The sequence below is a fragment of the Tachysurus vachellii genome, chromosome 3, assembly GCF_030014155.1.
Source record: "Tachysurus vachellii isolate PV-2020 chromosome 3, HZAU_Pvac_v1, whole genome shotgun sequence".
Taxonomy (NCBI): Eukaryota; Metazoa; Chordata; class Actinopteri; order Siluriformes; family Bagridae; genus Tachysurus; species Tachysurus vachellii.
In genome coordinates, this window is record NC_083462.1 from 7020892 (window position 1) to 7039936 (window position 19045).

The 19045-nt window shown below is 42.8% G+C and overlaps 1 pseudogene; it reads right to left on the minus strand.

Moving 5' to 3' along the window:
• Window positions 1-5323: 5323 nt before the first annotated feature.
• Window positions 5324-11747, minus strand: LOC132842143 (interferon-induced very large GTPase 1-like; annotated as a pseudogene).
• Between the last annotated feature and the right edge of the window lie 7298 nt (window positions 11748-19045).

The window sequence follows — 19045 nt, forward strand, 5'->3', positions numbered from 1 at the left end:
TGCAACCACATCCTGGCAGTCACACATGGTCTCCGGGAGTTGTTGTGAGATCACAGTGTGCCCCAAGATCTTATGTTGTTGACTGTGGAAGCAGAGAGTTCCGTCGCAACATTCAGCATCTTCGCAAGAGCACAGCAGCTGCTAACGAGTCCCGTCACAGGCTTAATGGTGATCAGTGGACAGAGACACCAGAGTCAGTGAGTGTTGAGGAGCCAAAGTCTGTGGATCATCCTAATTCATCCCAAGCATCACCTGCAGAACTCAAGACTGCTAAGCAGACTTTGTCAACTGGACAATATACTACCAGACGAGGCAGAGTGGTGAAGCCTCCAGACAGGCTCTGCTTGTAGTCAGGGAAAGGCGTGGTAAAGACGCCTTGTGGAAGTGATGTGCTAACAACCTCTCCTTCCTAGTTACTCCTGTTTGTGTTCAACAGTTCATTGTTTGTCAGATTGTGTTTTGTCTAGTTTGAATGCTGTGTTAAAATCTTTGTTTATGTTAACATGCAAGTTTGTGATTAAGTGATTATTTTAGCATGGTTTTGTTTCATGCTTAGGAGGGGAGATGTAATGTATTGTCATTTTGGCAGTGTTTCTTTAAGTGCTCCGTAGTTGATGCTATGACTCCTCCTACTTTGTATATGCACTGCAGCACGTAGTAAAAGAACCGAGCATGTCTCATTACTGAAGCCTGTGTGTCAGTCGCATTACTTTACACAGTGCTGCCAGTGCATCTTTTGACCTGTCGGTCACAACAATTTATTGCGTGAACATTCGCGTGAATAAACGCCTGTGTTAATAAACGTCAGCTCGATAACCGTGCCGTGCCTGAATATTCATTCATATGCGCGTGCAATCGTGCATGACACGCGCGCTTTCCAGCAACATCTGTGTGGGGACCAGTACAAAAAGCAGCGTGATAACACTCCTAAATGACAATGTTTATAGTCTCTCAATCAAGGTTACAACGTTAATGCAATATGGAAACCAATGGATTTACATTGGAATGGGCATAATGCCAGGTCAATATGAATGCACATCCCTCAGTAAATAATAACCATTAGGAATCAAGTATTGCTCTCATGCTTACTATAAAACACAGTGATACGGTATGGCAAGTCATTTTAGCTTTTATACATTCAGATGATATGAATTTTTGATATCAAGAATTCAGTTTTCCATACTTAAAATGTAAATATTAAGAGTGTGATTTCTAGTAGTAACCATATTTTTGATATCTGGAATTACATTTAAATTCACTTGCTAATATTCAACTTTTTTAAAGGTGGGAGGTTTGTAGTGGGAGCAGTGGGGTGTCAAGTGTGAATGTGTGGCAAATGGTTTACATGGCTCACGGGTCAGGTAGGAGGGCCCCTTAGCAGAATTTTGCTTAGGGCCTAGGGAGGTCAGGATCGGCTCTGCGTATAATTGCCCAATGATGAGTGAGATTTAAGTCATAAATATAGGCTTCACAACAAAATTATATATATCCACCTTATTGGGCAAAATCAAATGAAAGTGTTCCCACATTTCAGAACGCGATCTTTTTGTAACAGGCTCCATTGACAACTCGCAACAATAAGCTCTCCTAAACCCGCTATACAGTAATAGATTCCGTGTAACGCAATGCTCCAATACAACACAAGGGGGCGCTGCATATCGTGCACAATTTTGAACCTTTGAATCAGATAACGGGGCTTAGTGGTTAGCACGTTCGCCTCACACCTCCAGGGTTGGGAGTTCGATTCCCGCCTCCGCCTTGTGTGTGTGGAGTTTGCATGTTCTCCCTGTGCCTCGGGGGTTTCCTCCGGGTACTCCGGTTTCCTCCCCCGGTCCAAAGACATGCATGGTAGGTTGATTGGCATCTCTGGAAAATTGTCCGTAGTGTGTGATTGCGTGAGTGAATGAGAGTGTGTGTGTGCCCTGCGATGGGTTGGCACTCCGTCCAGGGTGTATCCTGTCTTGATGCCCGATGACACCTGAGATAGGCACAGGCTCCCCGTGACCCGAGGTAGTTCGGATAAGCGGTAGAAGATGAATGAATGAATGAATGAATGAATCAGATAACGAAGCAGTCACGTGGGTGTGTGTGAAACGAAGCATCGGACGTCATTGGTCACGTGATTTTGCCAGAACGAATCAAGCTTCAATACAAAGCTTCACATCACTACCCCACATCCCATATGTGAAACCTGAATAATAAATGAGACTTGAATAAATGAAATCTACAAGCAAATATATATGATATAAAATCAACTTCACTTGTTAATTTTAATTAGTAAATGGCTAAATAAGTGCTTAATATTCATTAAGAAAGCTTAGGAAACACTTTTAATAGTGACAGTATGAACTCTCCATAGCTTCAGCTTATGTACTACTTTTTTCTTTTTGAATCAACCAGATAACCAACACAAGTAGTAACGCCACCAAATGTACACAGAACTTTACCAAGTATGCCACATCCCATTAAACTGCCAACTGCCCAGCCAACAACTGCCCTGACAATAGAGAAAGAAATCATATTCTCTCTCAGCTTAGAAAAAAATTCTGGATCACCGCTGCCAGCTCTGCAGCTAGTAAAGTTATACCTAAATGTGTAGTGTGTAGAGATGTTAGAGGCAAGATAACAGAAAATGGCAGACCTATGAAGAGAGACTTGAAGCTGAACTTGCCCATTTCATCTATGTGGCTGTAGATTTTTGATTATTGTGACCAAAAGAGGGAGAAGTCTAGTGGAATGATAAGGTGTCATACAGTATTTACTTCCATGTTGAGTAGAGCAGTGAATCTAGAAACGGCTCATGCAAACTCATACATCAAAACCCTAAGACGATTTATATGTAGAAGAGGTCAGGTGATGCATATTCCTTCTAACAATGGACACAAACTGGTAGGAGCTAAAAGAGAACTACAAGATGAAATTGTTAGATGGAATAAGGAGAAGATTGAGAAGTTTATGCTCCTGAAAGGTATCCAGTGTTCCTTCATCCTCCAGCAGCTTTACATCATGGTGCGGTGTGGGAAAGGTTGATCCTTATGGTAAGGCAAGTTCTCCTCTGTTGTATAAGAACAAAAAGTTGACGATGAATTAAACATGATCTGAATGGAATGACACCTAACCATGTTCTGCTTAAAAATGTTAAATTAAACACAACCTGCTTCCAAACCGACAGAGGGAATCCTCACCGGAGTTTTGACCCACTTCCGGATCAAGATTGTTTTTCCGGTTTCTATGGACATTTAATCAGCATGCACACTAATGCTGGTGAGAGGTATTGTTCCATTGTGTCTATACAGAGCCTTGTTATGTTGCCATTGTTTGCTTGACTGTGTATGAGTCTGCTTGTTTCTCTTAGTACAGTTTCTCACTTATTTTCGGATTTGTTTGCAGCTGTGTTTTGCTTCTATGGATGTGAATGTTTTTTGACTGTACCTTCTGGATTGTGTTTTGCATTTGTTGTCACTGGATTTTTCATTAAATCTGTATATGAATCCCACATGTTCTGCCTTTGGGGCTTCATTACATGCAGTAAGACAAAGGTGATAAGGTTGATGGGAAAATGTAGTTTAATGCTACCATGACATAAAAAATGGATGAATGGATGTACTGATTATTATTATATGATTATATATTATATATGATTTATGATATATATGATATATGATCGGGGGCACGGTGGCTTAGTGGTTAGCACGTTCGCCTCACACCTCCAGGGTCGGGGTTCGATTCCCGCCTCCACCTTGTGTGTGTGGAGTTTGCATGTTCTCCCCGTGCCTCGGGGGTTTCCTCCGGGTACTCCGGTTTCCTCCCCCTGGTCCAAAGACATGCATGGTAGGTTGATTGGCATCTCTGGAAAATTGTCCCTAGTGTGTGATTGCGTGAGTGAATGAGTGTGTGTGTGTGTGTGTGTGTGTGCGCCCTGCGATGGGTTGGCACTCCGTCCAGGGTGAATCCTGCCTTGATGCCCGATGACGCCTGAGATAGGCACAGGCTCCCCGTGACCCGAGGTAGTTCGGATAAGCGGTAGAAGATGAATGAATGAATGAATGATATATGATTTATATTATAATAATAATAATAATAATAATAATCATAATAATCATAATAATAATAATATTTACTAATGATATAGTGTAAATAATTAACAATAACACATTAGTCTCTACCGCCTCCGCCTTGTGTGTGGAGTTTGCATGTTCTCTCCGTGCCTCGGGGGTTTCCTCCGGGTACTCCGGTTTCCTCCCCCAGTCCAAAGACATGCATGGTAGGTTGATCTCTGGTAGTTCTTGATCTCTGGAAAATTGTCCGTAGTGTGTGAGTGTGTGAGTGAATGAGAGTGGGTGTGTGCCCTGCGGTGAGTTGGCACTCCGTCCAGGGTGTATCTTGTCTTGATGCCCGATGACGACTTGATGCCCGATTTCTTTTTTTTAACTTTCTCAATTTTCTTTTACACTATGTCCAGGGATGTGTTTGTATTGTTATCTGGTGTTAGAGTTTTTTCCTCTGCTTCTTTTTTGACTTCTCCTGCGTTTAACAGGTAGTTCATTGTCCTCAGCTGTGCCAGATAACCAGTCATGAGTGAGGCTGGATAAAGCCAAGAAGAATGTTCCAGAGAAGAGAGGAAGAAATAAAGTTTCTATCTTTGTCCTTCTTGGATTTTTGATAGCTGCTATTTGGGTTGTTGAATGTGCTAAATAATAATGTTACCAGTTACCTTCATCAGTCTGTTCTATCTTAGTTTTGTAATTCTGTTGATGTTATAGTAGTAGTGAAGAGTTACTACCTTAAGATAGATATGCTGCCTTAAGGGTTGCTTTTTTGTTTTTATAATTATTTTTCTTTTTTGGAGGTTATAGGGAGCTGGGTGCCATTTTTTTATCCCAGTTTTCTCCTGTTTGTAAGTTAGGGTTAGGGAAGTGGTTATTTAATTTCTTTTTTTTTCTTTGTTTAGCTTGACGCCTTACGTTACCCTTTACTTTTACCACCAGGTGGGTGGTGCCACATCCTTTCCTAATGTGTTTTCCCACTTTCTCAACTGTTCCTTGTTTCCCTTGATGTTCAGGTCTATATATGTCTGTCATGATTCAGTCATTATTTGTGATGTGACGTTGTGTGTGAGCTGTAAGGCTGGACGCCGTGTTATCCAGGTTATGTTTTCATATATTTTTTGTTTCATGTATGTTTTTATGTTTAATAAAAGAAGAGCATGCACCAAATCATGTAAGTGAGTCTGATCTGCTAAACGCAGGAGATCGACACAGAGACATAAAATATGATTTAATATTCTTTAATATGCTTGAAACATGAACAAAAAAAATCTGATTCACACATCGCTCACAATTGATGTGTAATAAAGGTGTTTCTGATTCTGATTAATGTTCAATGTAATGAACTTTTTGAAGTGCTTTTGGGGATTATGAATGTACTCCATGTACTTGTTAAAGTCCTCTTTTTCTGCAAGACTTGTAAGACTTGTAAGATGTGTTTGTTCGTTGTCAAGCTTTTATCTGTTGCCATTAAACTCTGACATGTTGGATCTGATCTCTGTTGCCAAATCAATGGCAGATTTATTGTAAACTGCTTGCAGGATGGATTCTCTCAGGTTACTGCAGATCAGTTCACCAAATTATTTTGTTGTTGTTGCTCCTTTGCAGTAGTTTCTAAAGACACTGTAATACTGTGGTTTCTTCTCGGACAGATAAACTCTTGGATCATTTGCATCCCTGAATTGTTTATGGTGCTCAGCAAATTTGCAAATCATACTTTCACACACAAGAAGGCAGAGATCCAGAGTGAACTCCTTTTTGAACTTAATTCTCTGTTTCTCACTGTGATGATGTCCAACTCTCTTCTTGACAAGGTCTGTTATTTCCTGTATATAGCTGTCTTTGTACCCGAGTCTTGTGATTTTCTTGCATGTCGTCTTGATTATTCCATCGGTTTCTTTGATCACATTTATAACCAGAGTTCTTACTAAGTGATTCTCTTCATAAGAGAGTTTATTCATGCCAGGGACATAATGAGTAAACTTCTGTCTTGTGAGATTTGCAACGTAAGGTGAATAATCTGCCAGTTTGTCTATTTGTCTGTAGTCTGGCAGAGACCTTCGTTTAGACACAGAAGCTTGTTCATTACTCAAAGACAAAATCTTTACAGCATCTTCCCAAAAATTAAAAGTTCTCTCTGCAGGTGTGTCTCGTGTCATCTCAGTGACCCATTTGTCCCACAATTTGTCAAATTCATTTTTAAGAACTTGTTCATCAGTAGTTTCACTTTTCAGTTTCAGAGCGAGGTCTTTGCTCAGATTGAACAGTTTGGTGTTGTATTTTTTTTGTGTGCTTTGTAGTTCAAAAGTCTCTCGTGTATGTTGATGTTGTATAACTTCATTCACATTTTGTTTGGTGTTTCTGACAAGATCTTCATAAAGTTCTTTGATTTTCATTTCATATCTCACTCTCCACTGAATTAAAATGTCTTTGTCTTTGTCCTTTTCAAAGCAACTCTTCATTGAGTTGTCCACTTCCTCTTTGGTCTTTTTCATGGAAGAATAAAGATCCTGTTCTTTAATTTCTTCAAGTTTTTCATTTGCAATTCTGTTATAAAGATCTTCTTCAATTGCTAACATGGCACTTCTGAGGGTCCAGGTCCATTTTCCAAACTCATTCTCCAGTTTTCTGTACACTGCTATCTCCAGTGTGTTTTTGAAGCTAAACACAAAGTTCTCATTGAGTAATGCATTCCAAAGGTCACTAATGCGTGATTTAAACTGTGAGAGAGTGATACCAGTAGACGGAGTAGCTTTTTTGAAAATGTCTTTCTTTAGATCCTGGACATTTCTGCTGTATGATGGGTTTGGTGGTGCCATTGGTGGGCTGCCCTCCCAGAGCTGTGCAAAATAATACACATCATCTTGTACATTGAATTCAATAACATCACTGAAACAATCAGCTTCACAGTCTTCTTCTTTAGCAGCTAGCTTGGTCATTTCATCCAGTTTTTCCTGTAAGAGTCTCCTTCCTTCCATGTTTTTCTCTCCAGCAGTGATGTCTCCAACATTCTGATGGACAAACATACATCTGGGATTCAGTCGGACCTTCTTCATTCTCAAAAAGGCCTGAACAACAATCTGAAGGATGTCCTGCATCTCAGCAGGGTTCTCTCCAAAGATGTTGATTAAGGTCAGGTTTCCGAGACCAACAACGAATGTGGCGAGTTCATTGTCATGATGACGAGTGGATTTTCCTGCAAGCTCAAGCGCTCGAAGTCCTTCAGTATCTACAACTATAATGTAGTCAAACTTCAGCTCTTCCTTCATCTCCTCTGACACTTTGACCAGCTGCATGAAGGCTCCTCTGGTGAAACCCAGATCAGAGGAACATGAGCAGCATCTCCATCCATCAGCTCCAGTGGATGACCAGATTTCAGGACTTCTGCTGCAAGCTTAGGGAGAGAGGTGAAGGTTTTTTCTTTATATTGTTCATTGGATTGTTTTACAGAAATAAAAGCCTCGTATATTTGGCCCATCTCTCTGAGGATGTGTTCCAAACCAAAAGTTGCTGCATTCAGTTTTTCTGAAATTTTCTCAAGCTCATTTTGTTCTTGCTTCATTTGATCTGATTTGTCATGTTTCTTCTTTAGGTCTAAAACTGCCTTCCACTTTTCATTGTACTGGTCAAGTTCTGAAAGATCATCTGAGGTGTGTTTGTCCAGGAGAATCCCAACCCATTTTAAAAAGAATAATCTTTCATTTTCTCCTAGATCTTGCAGTGAGGAGGTGAAGTGTTCCATAAGACCAGAGAGTCTGTAATTATGCTGATCTTCACGGGTTTTCTTCATTTTTTCTTTTTTTTCAGACTTCTGCATTTCTAAGTTGTTCCCATGAAGTCTGTGCAGGTCTTTGTTCATCTGACACCAGTCGTGCCATAACTTCCCCTGACAGGGCAGAAATGTTTCCTTTAATTTTGAACATTCACATCCCTTTAACTTGCTCATGATCATCTCTGCAGCTTTTTTCCCTATCTTACATTCAGGGTCATCTTCATCTTTTGTAATCACTTCAGGTTTGTTCAGATCTTCAGTTCTAAAAATTGATGGTGACTTTGAAAGACACTCTTTGATGGTTGTTCTGAGATTCTTGGCTACATCTGACTGATTTCTGTCTTTAAGACCAATTCTGTATTTTCCACTCTTGGATCTAGTGGCAAATGATTCGTCCTCAGAAAGTACACAGATCAGTGGTTTGGCGTCACTGTAGAGCTTCTGTATAATCTCCTTATATGCTGCTTTTTCATGATTAGAGAAAACTACAACATTCACTGAGGACATTTCAATCAGGATTTCCAGTTGCTCTTTATTAGCTTCTGCATCACCATGGAGATTACAGAATGCCACACAGTCAGTGAAATAATCAGTTTCCTTCCCTGATGGACAGAACCAAGCGATCTCCACCACTCCATCCATCAGGAGCCGGTTCTTGCTGCTTCCTGAACAGTGTCTGTGGAAGAATGTGTGATGTTTTTCATTGATCAAGAGGTTCATCAGCTGAGACTTGGATGAAGAAACAGAGCCGAGCCTGAAGAAAGCCACCATTGGAGTTTGAGCTTCAGACATGGCCTGGTTCTCACTGACCGCAGCAGAGTGACTCTTCCAACTCTTTCTGATTTGGCGAAAAGTCCAGAGAGGAAACTCAATCTCTCTGGTGAAGGGATTGGGCACCAGCAGAGGCAGAGCGTACTGACACTGATCTAGTTTAGTCACTATTAGCTGCTTTAGGAAATGATCAGAGCAGTGGAACACGGCCATCTGGACATCCATGGGGTGAATAGGATATTTATGGGTTTCACTGTCCAAAGATTCTGTCTTTGTCAAAAAAAAAATCAGCAAAGTCATCATTGTCTTCTTTATCACCGGTGTTTAAGTAAGTGTGTTCAGAGCTGCTGGAGTCTTCTTCAGTTGTAATGTACCTTGCTCTGTAGTCCATCATTAGCATTCTTTGTACAAAGGTTTCCACTAAGTTCTCCTCTCTATAAGGCTCCTCTTGTAATAAAGTTATTTGAAGAACATCTGATGTTTTCATTTTTTCTTTGTACTTTTCATAAAGCTTCATTCTGATCATCAGTTGCTCTGCTTTTGTCATTTTGAGCTTTTTCTGTTCTTCACAAGTTGATACATCTTCTGTTAATTCATGCCCAGTTATTGTTTCCTGTAAAATAAAATGGAACATTCTGGTTATAAATAATTGTTAAATGACAGTCAACATTTCATCCATCACTTATATTACTAAGCAACAGTAAATATACAGTTGTGACAGAGCTGTCTAAAGAATATATTAGATGTTGGAGTTAAGACAAAAGCAATTAGCCAGTGAGCTGCTTTCCACCAACATATCAAACATATTCTCAAACAGATTAACAACGTTTTCTTTTCCACATGCGTTTCCAAGATACGCATGTGGAAAAGAAAACGTTGTTAATCTGTTTGAGAATATGTTTGATATGTTGGTGGAAAGCAGCTCACTGGCTAATTGCTTTTGTCTTAACTCGCCTCACACCTCCAGGGTCGGGGTTCGATTCCCGCCTCCACCTTGTGTGTGTGGAGTTTGCATGTTCTCCCCGTGCCTCGGGGGTTTCCCGGGGGTACTCCGGTTTCCTCCCCCGGTCCAAAGACATGCATGGTAGGTTGATTGGCATCTCTGGAAAAATTGTCCCTAGTGTGTGATTGCGTGAGTGAATGAGTGTGTGTGTGTGTGCCCTGCGATGGGTTGGCACTCCGTCCAGGGTGTATCCTGCCTTGATGCCCAATGACGCCTGAGATAGGCACAGGCTCCCCGTGACCCGAGGTAGTTCGGATAAGCGGTAGAAGATGAATGAATGAATGAAAGTATGTTAGAAAGTTCTCCCTCGGTGTAAGAACACCCTTGCCAGCCCCCAGAGGGAGCCCTCGCCGGAATACAAACCTTCTGGGCAACGGAGGTCAGTTTAGGTTCCGGGTTCGCTAACATAAAGACACGCCATTATGACACAAAGTATCGCCAACCTTGCTGCATACCAAGCCGTTTGTATATCTCATTTTCTTTCTACTGTGTATGACCATTGTTCTGCTTAATCAGACCACGCTGTTAGCCTTGACCTTGTCTGTTAGTTTGCTCTGCCTCTGCTATTGTTTTGGTTTGAACTTTTGGACCGTGTTTCCCATTTAGGATTTTGCCTTCCAATTTGGATTGACTGCTCTGGATTTTTCTCATTAAAGCTGTGTTCTCTATTCTGCATATGGATTCTTCTCTCCCTCTTGTTCAAACACTTATATTCTGTCTTACTATGACTGACTTTCATTCCACTTCTTTCAAGAGCAGACCTCCACCTTTCCAAGTGTTCCTCCACCTGCTCTCTACTCTCACTACAGATCACAATGTCATCCGCAAACATCATTGTCCACGGAGATTCCTGTCTGACTTCATCTGTCGGCCTGTCCATCACCATAGCAATCCTAACTCTAACCCATGATTTTGAAATTATACTTTTGCAAGTACACGTATTAGGGACTTATTAAATTAGTAAATGAATTTATCTAGGGGGCACGGTCGCTTAGTGGTTAACACGTTCGCCTCACACCTCCAGGGTTGGGGGTTCGATTCCAGCCTCCGCCTTGTGTGTGTGGAGTTTGCATGTTCTCCCCGTGCCTCGGGGGTTTCCTCTGGGTACTCCGGTTTCCTCCCCGGTCCAAAGACATGCATAGTAGGTTGACTGGCATCTCTGGAAAATTGTCCGTAGTGTGTGATTGCGTGAGTGAATGAGAGTGTGTGTGTGCCCTGCGATGGGTTGGCACTCTGTCCAGGGTGTATCCTGCCTTGATGCCCGATGACGCCTGAGATAGGCACAGGCTCCCCGTGACCTGAGGTAGTTCGGATAAGCGGTAGAAAATGAATGAATGAATGAATTAATTTATCTTTAATTTGAAATTATTTATATCATCATAACTTCTGACAAGTTTTCGGGGTGAACGGTACAGTCTCCCCTCCCCAGCTATAGTTGGTTGCATCAGCGGTGGTGAGGAGACTGAGTACAGGATTACAGTGGATAACTTTGCCGTATGGTGTGAGCGGAACCATCTACAGCTCAATGTGACTAAAGGAGGGTTTCCATCCACAGGGTCTCTGTAGACATGGTGGAAGATTCCATATCTTGTGGTAGCCATATCTTTTTTTTTTTGCTGTTGCATGCTAAGGCAGTGATCTGAATGTAGTTGATGCCAACAGAATGAACAAACTCATTCGTAAGGCTGTGATGTTGTAGGAGTGGAGCTGGACTCTCTGACTGTAGTGTCAGAAAGAAGGATGGCTGCTGGCCATCTCAGACAAACAATCTTCCGCACACTCCATGATGTCCTGGACGGATACAGGAGTACGTTCAGTCGCAGACTCGTCTAAAGAAGGTGCTCCACAGAGTGTCACAGGAAAACCGTCCTGCCGAAGTCCATCAGACTTTACAATTCCTCAGTACAACAACATATCTATATATAAGCCTCTATTAGAGTATTCTTATGTTGGTGACTTGGAACTGTGATAACAAACCCAATTTCCCCCTGGGGATTAATAAAGTATTCTGATAAAAACACACTGATACATTTTCATTCAACACAACCCTGGTATGTTGATGGCCTTCCAAGAGTGCACAAGAATCTTCTTACCTGTCTCTCTCCTGTTGGATCTTGTTTCTGGCATGTGACATAGTCTGTGAATAAAATTTTAACAGAGCATTTAGGAGACAATACATGTAGATTTTATGCTGGCGTCACTTGGTTGTGGAGCCATTACATTTTAAGGTTGTCAGTAACAAAAACTAGGAATATTCAAAAGAAATGGAAAACACAGCTGTCATACTCCTCTTGTACATATACTGAACTACTCTGACATACTTCTCTGCCACTCCTGACATCCTCATACAGTACCATAGCTCCTCTCTCTTCACCCTGTCATACACTTTCTCTAAATCCACAGAGACACAGTGCAGCTCCTTCTGACCATCTCTGTACTTCTTCATTAACATTCTCAGAGCAAGAATTGCATCAGTAGTGCCCTTTCTGCACATGAAGCCATACTGCTACTCACAAATATCCACTTCCTTTCTTAGCCTAGCTTTCACTACTCTTTCCCATAGCTTCTGTGTGTGGCTCATCAACTTTATACGTCTGTAGTTGCTACAACTCTGCACATCACCTTTGTTCTCAAAGATCGGCACTAGAACACTTCTCCATTACTCAGGCATTTTCTCACTCTCTAAAATCCTATTAAAAATTTAGATAAGACCTTCTCTGCTTTCTCTCCTATAAACTTTCACACTTGTGCTTTGTCTCCTAGACACACTCTCCACAGGTATGCCATCTGGACCAACAGCCTTTTCACTCTTCATTCGCCCTCACCTCCTTTTTAATCTTTGCTATTTCCTGCTCTACAATATTCACCCTTTTTTCTTTCCTTCTCATTTTCCTCATTCATCAGCTCATCAAAATACTCCTTCCATCTCCTCACCTGTTAGCACCTTACCGTGTCTATCTTTAATCACCCTCATCTGTTGCACATCCTTCCCATCTCTATGTCTTTGTCTCGTTAATCTATACAAGTCCTTCTTATCTTCCTTCATGTCTATCCTGACATACAACTCATGGTATGCTTTCCGTTTGGCCTTTGCCACATCTCTCTTCATTCCTTTCTATGTCCCACTTCATTTTAGCTAGCCTCTTCCTCTGAATGATGTCCTGTACTTCCTTGATCCACCACTATGTTTCCTTATGTTTCCTTCCTGACACACATAGCACCCTCTCACCTGTCTCCCTGATCACTTCTGCTGTAGTTTCCCAGTCATCTGGAAGCTCTTCCTGACCTCCCAAAGCCTGTCTTAGTTTCTGTCTGAATTCCTCACAACATTCTTCCTTTTTCAATGTCCACCACTTGGTGTTCTTTTCTGTCTTTCCTCTCCTCTTCTTCATGACCACCAGAGACATCTTACACATCACCATCCAATTCTGCCTTGCTACTCTCTCTCCTACCACCACCTTGCAGTCACTATTCTCTCTCAGATAGGCCTCATCTACATAGAATGTATTCTACCTGCATACTCCTACCTCCACTCTTGTACTGTATGTAACTCTATGTTCCTCTCTCTTCTGGAAATAAGTTAACAAAGTCCTCCACCATTTGTCCTTCTAGGTTCCTTTCCTTCACACCAAAACTGCCCATCACCTCCTAGTCACCTCTGTTCATCCTCACCAACATGCCTGCCTTTCCTCTTCTTACCTTTCATCCCTCTATGAACCCTTCGCCCTCCTCTCCTTCCTCGACCAACAGTGGTCCAGTAGTAACCGATCCGATATGGAATTCCCACTGACAATTCGCATGTTTAAGTTTGGCATGTTTTACCCCAGATACCCTTCCTGACAGAACCATCAAATTAACTTGAAAAACCCGACGCTTCATGTTAATTGAGGCAACAATGATGACAATGACCAGAATATACAGACCAGTGACCTGTAGCTGAGTTAAAGTATTATATGCACTTCCGGCATTTGATCATGTGCTACTTAAGCACGCTGCCAACACAGGATTCTTGACTAGATGGCCTTCTCAGTCTGCCTTGCGCTCCTGTTAAGTCATCCCTCCTTTATTCCTGCTCCTGCTCTGCCTGGTTTCACCCTGTCTGTTTTCCTGTCATCGTTCCTGCCTGCTCTTGCTGCCTGCTGCATGCATTGCCCCGTTTTCCTGTGCTAAGGATTATTGGACATTTTATGACACTGATTTCCTACTGAACTGCAATGCCCTGTTCACCCATGTCTCAGATTATTGAATTGTCTGTTATATTGAAATCTGCCTTTACTTTTTCCCATTAAAGACTCTTAATTTAAATTTTTGTCTATGTTTAAATTCAAATTCAAAATGTATTTGTACAGCGCTTTTAACAATGGACATTGTCTCAAAGCAGCTTTACAGAACATAAGAAGCATAATACAAAAGTTTAATATTATACATAGATTAATTGAAAACAAACATTTTATTAATATAATTAAATGTGTTTGTATTTATCCCCAATGAGCAAGCCTGAGGTGACTAAGGCAACAGTGGCAAGGAAAAACTCCCGTAGATAGAAGAGGAAGAAACCTTGAGATAAATCAGACTCAAAAGGGAACGTTATCCACATTTGGGTGACACTGAAGGGTGTGATTGTAAATATACAGTCTGACAGTTGTGTATTAATGAGGGGGTTGTTGTCCTCAAAGACCACACGTAGAGGCATCTCCTCATAGAATGTCTGAATACTGAATACAGAATCCAACATCTCTAGATGCCTCAGGATCTTTACATGGTTGGCCTCATATCAATGAAGATCTGAAATCTTCATGATCCGGAACACAAGTGGAGCTGGTACAAGCTCTAGATGCCTTGGGCTGGTAGAAATGTCTTTAATCTACTTTTAAACTGGGAAAGTGTGTCTGAGCCTCGAACACTGTCAGTCACAGATATTCCAATGTTTGGGAGCTAAATACGAAAATGCTCTACCGCCTATAATAGATTTTGATATTCTGGGAACTACCACAATACCAAGTCCTGAGTTTTGTGATCTCAGAGAGCGTGAAGGATTGATGTTCTGCATCTGGGATCTAACCTGTCTTCCCTGACACTACTGAAAAGAAGGTTGTGAGTTCAAATCCCAGGACCACCAAACTGTCACTGCTGGGCCCTTGAGCAAGGCCCTCAACTCTCAACTGCTCAGTTGTATAAAAAAAAAAATGAGATACGAAGTCTCGTCTGCCAAATGCAGTAATTTCACTGGCCCTGTTCTTGTACTCTGCACCATTACAATAAAACTTGAGTCTAATCTAAAATCACTCAAGAAACTCAATTGAAAAATGGCTAAGAAATCAAATCAAATTTTAATTGTCACATATACATACATACAGGGTACGACTGCTTTAAATTTACAAAGTGAACATAAGAGTATGCATAAAGTATAGGGAAAAAACGAATCACTTCAACTGCAGGAACAGTTAGAATAAAGTTAAGTAAACCAAAGATAAAATTTGCTGCATGAACATGCAATATGACCTTGGACTTTTATGGCAATCTCCATAATATCACGACTAGAAAGCCACAAGTAATGTATGTACAACATGGCAAATACTGAGCTTTCAGTGTGTTGAGTACAGAACATTTTGAACATATTCTTCTTCTATCATTAGAAATGGCTTCATATTAGCTCTCTGATGGAGAAGATTCAAACACTAGAGAGTTAGTGAGAGCAAGAACAGTGTAGCCTCTGTAGGGACTGCTGTAGTACCCAACTAGTAGAGCACTTACAACTTGGCAAATGGGTGACAACTTGGTGGCATTATCACAAAGCCAAATCGCTAAGATCGCCCATGGGAGGACCCCTCCTTTCCACTCTACATGTCTAACAGGTTTGTTGTGCTTAGTGAAGTACCAGCTAAGAAACCTGTAATAACTCTGGTTACAGGTGACTCAATCTTACAACATGTGAAATTATCCAGGCCTTTAGGGGCTACTGACTTCTAGCTGGAGTCTCACTGCTGAGAAGCATAGAAGCAGATAAGCGAGCCATTGAGGAGCTCTGCGACATTGAGCCATTGAGAATCTGTGAGCAGAAATACATTCAGTGAAACTGGGGGGAGGGGGTGTCAACTTGTCGTGTTCAATTTTATTTGTGTAGCATTCTTAATAATTGATACTGTCATAAGCCAGCTTTAAAGAAATATAAAAAAAAATGAATATAAATAATAAAGTTTTACATTTAAATTCTTATTTATCATTAAAGAGTACTACTGAGTATCCCTACTGAAAACACAGCAGCACTGGCCAAGAAATCACAGCAGCATCTCTACTTCCTCTGCAATCTGAGAAGAGCCCGAGCCACACCCCCCATCATGCACACCTTCTACAGAGGCACCATCGAGAGCATTCTATCGAGCTGCATCACTGTGGTATGGTGCTTGCAGCGCATCCTGCCGGAAGACGCTACAGCGCATAGTGAGAGCAGCTGAGGAGATTATTGGTGTCTCTCTCCCCTCCCTCCAGGACATTTATGAGACTCGTCTCACCCGCAAAGCCCTCTGCATTGCAGGTGCTCCCACCCACCCATCACACAGCTTCTTCAGTCTGCTGCCATCAGGGAGGAGACTGCGGAGTCTCCAGGCCAGGGCCAACAGATTGCAGGACAGCTTCATTCATCAGGCTGTCAGGAAGCTGAACTCGCTCCCAAACTTTACCCCCTTCCCTTTTCTGCCCCAGGCACCACAGAACTATGAGCCCACCCTACCCCCAGATCCCACATCCCCAGGTCCTTCCACTCCCCCCTTCCACTAACATATGATGACATGCACCAGTCACTTTGTGCAGCATTGGTCTGCTCATATGCACTTTATCTGCCATGTGCCTTGTGCTGCTTTATTTAATTTTTATTTGTTAGTGTTATCTGTATGCACCTTGGGTCTGAGAGTAACACAATTTCAATTCTCTGTATGTATGTACTGTACATGTGGAAGATTTGACAATAAAGCAAACTTGACTTGACTAATCCAGAGAGAGGAGATGAGGAAATCAGTGGTACAATAGGCTACAGACTGAGCACCCGGGCAAATTTAGAGAAGGGATGAAGTCAGTGGTGCCACACAGTGCTGCACCAAATGAATAAATCAACCATGGGGTGGTGTGCAATCATATATGCTATCTTGGCAACAATGTTGTTTTTAATGTATGATTGGGTGTATAGCCTGCAGCTCTGTAGAGAATAACACCAAAGTGCTATTAGAGATTTGTTCTTCTTATAATATAAACATGACTATAAACATGTGGACATAATTATAATTGAGTCTTTGCATTTAAATGACATTAAGCACCTATTATAGAACACACATAGAGGATGGCAATAAGAATAATGGCTTGCATTATTACTTTCACTGGAGCAAAATCATAAATGTATTGTTTTAATGTATAATATTATTATTATTATTATTATTATTGTTGTTGTTGTTGTTGTTGTTGTTGATGATGTTGATTTACAGGTCAGTAACATACACTGTGTTTTACTTAGTATATGTTGACATACACAGAATATTTTTTTTTTTTAAAAAATGTTAAAATTTGTGTGATATATTAGATAAATAATACAAATAAACCCTTATTGTTAGAGATATTCCTCAGTTTGACAAAGTAGCTAGTTTTCTTTAGTGTCCATCCATCCATCCATCCATCCATCTTCTACCGCTTATCCGGGGCCGGGTCGCGGGGGCAGCAGTCTGAGCAGGGACACCCAGACTTCCCTCTCCCCAGACACTTCCTCCAGCTCCTCCGGGGGAATACCGAGGCGTTCCCAGGCCAGCCGAGAGACATAGTCCCTCCAGCGTGTCCTAGGTCTTCCCCGGGGCCTCCTTCCGGTTGGACATGCCCGGAACACCTCCCCAGGGAGGCGTCCAGGAGGCATCCGGAACAGATGCCCGAGCCACCTCAGCTGACTCCTCTCGATGTGGAGGAGCAGCGGCTCTACTCTGAGCTCCTCCCGAGTGACCGAGCTCCTCACCCTATCTCTAAGGGAGCGCCCAGCCACCCTGCGGAGGAAACTCATTTCGGCCGCCTGTATCCGGGATCTTGTCCTTTCGGTCATGACCCAAAGCTCATGACCATAGGTAAGGGTAGGAACGTAGATCGACTGGTAAATGGAGAGCTTCGCCTTGCGGCTCAGCTCTTTCTTCACCACAACAGACCGGTATATCGACCGCATCACTGCAGAAGATACTCCGATCCGCCTGTCGATCTCCCGCTCCATCCTTCCCTCACTCGTGAACAAGACCCCAAGATACTTAAACTCCTCCACTTGAGGCAGGAGCTTTCCACCAACCCGAAGGGGACAAGCCACCCTTTTCCGGCTGAGAACCATGGCCTCGGACTTGGAGGTGCTGATTCTCATCCCTGCCGCTTCACACTCGGCTGCAAACCGTCCCAGTGCACGCTGAAGGTCCTGATTTGAAGAAGCCAACAGGACAACATCATCTGCAAAAAGCAGAGACGAAATCCCGTGGTCCCCAAACCGGACTCCCTCCGGCCCCTGACTGCGCCTAGAAATCCTGTCCATATAAATAATGAACAGGACCGGTGACAAAGGGCAGCCCTGCCGGAGTCCAACATGCACCGGGAACAAGTCTGACTTACTGCCGGCAATGCGAACCAAACTCCTGCTCCGGTCATATAGGGACCGAACAGCCCTTAGCAGAGGGCCCCGGACCCCATACTCCCAGAGCACCCCCCACAGATCACCACGAGGGACACAGTCGAATGCCTTCTCCAGATCCACAAAGCACATGTGGACTGGTTGGGCAAACTCCCATGAACCCTCCAGCAACCTGGTGAGGGTATAGAGATGGTCCAGTGTTCCACGACCGGGACGAAACCCACATTGTTCCTCCTGAATCCGAGGTTCGACTATCGGCCGAATTCTCCTCTCCAGTACCCCGGCATAGACTTTTCCGGGGAGGCTGAGGAGTGTGATCCCCCTGTAGTTGGAACACACCCTCCGGTCCCCCTTCTTAAACAGAGGGACCACCACCCCAGTCTGCCAGTCCAGAGGCACTGTCCCCAGCCGCCACGCGATGTTGCAGAGGCGTGTCAACCAAGACAGCCCCACAACATCCAGAGACTTGAGGTACTCAGGGCGGATCTCATCCACCCCCGGTGCCTTGCCACTGAGGAGCTTCTCAACCACCTCAGTGACCTCAGCTTGGGGGATCGATGAGTCCTCAACTGAGCCCTCTGCCTCTGCTTCCTCAGTGGAAGACATGTCGGTGGGGTTGAGGAGATCCTCGAAGTACTCCTTCCACCGTCCGAGAATGTCCCCAGTCGAAGTCAGCAGATTCCCACTCTCACTGTAAAAAGTGTGAGCAGGGCACTGCTTCCCCTTCCTGAGGCGCCGGACGGTTTGCCAGAATTTCTTCGAGGCCAACCTATAGTCCTTCTCCATGGCCTCACCGAACTCTTCCCAGACCCGAG